Here is a 720-nt window from a genome sequence, read left to right as displayed (position 1 = left end):
ATATATATATATATATATATATATATATATATATATATATATATATATATATATATATATATGTATGCATATTTGTACATATATACTACAAAACAGAACGAAGAAAACGAATATATAAATACATGCATGCACCCAAAATAAATAAATAAATAAATAAATAAATAAATAAACAAATAAATACATGCATGCATGCATGCATGCATATGTATTGACATACATCTCTGGACTGTGCGGTGTATACGCTGATGGTGTTATCTGTGGAGGCGAAGAGAAGAGGCTGGAAGCCAAAATAAAGAGAAGAGGAGGGGGAGGCCCTAGAGAGACGAGGAACAGCAACATACACCACAGCATCAGCAGACAGCTCAAAGCGAACTGTTGCTGCTGCTGCTGCTGCTGCTGCTGCTGCTCCTGCTGCTGCTCCTGCTGCTGCTGCTGCTGCTGATGAGGGGGGGGCACGGTGCGTACGCAGAAAAGGAAGGCCTCTATAGTAAGGAGGGACGTTCGCTAGGAAATGAAAAAATGAATCTATAAAGGCAAACTCTCCCTCCTCCAGTGACGTCCTATCAACAAAAAAACAAATACATTAACACTTATTTATTTATTTATTTATTTTTATTTTGTTTTCTGCTTATTTATTTATTTATCTTTTCATGTATATATCTATATATTTACTTATTTATTTGTTTATTTTTTTATTTATCGATGCACGCATCCATCCAT

This window comes from Eimeria mitis, genomic scaffold (genome assembly GCF_000499745.2).
Source record: "Eimeria mitis Houghton genomic scaffold, Emh_scaff7944, whole genome shotgun sequence".
NCBI lineage: Eukaryota > Apicomplexa > Conoidasida > Eucoccidiorida > Eimeriidae > Eimeria > Eimeria mitis.
This window is presented reverse-complemented; position numbering follows the sequence as displayed.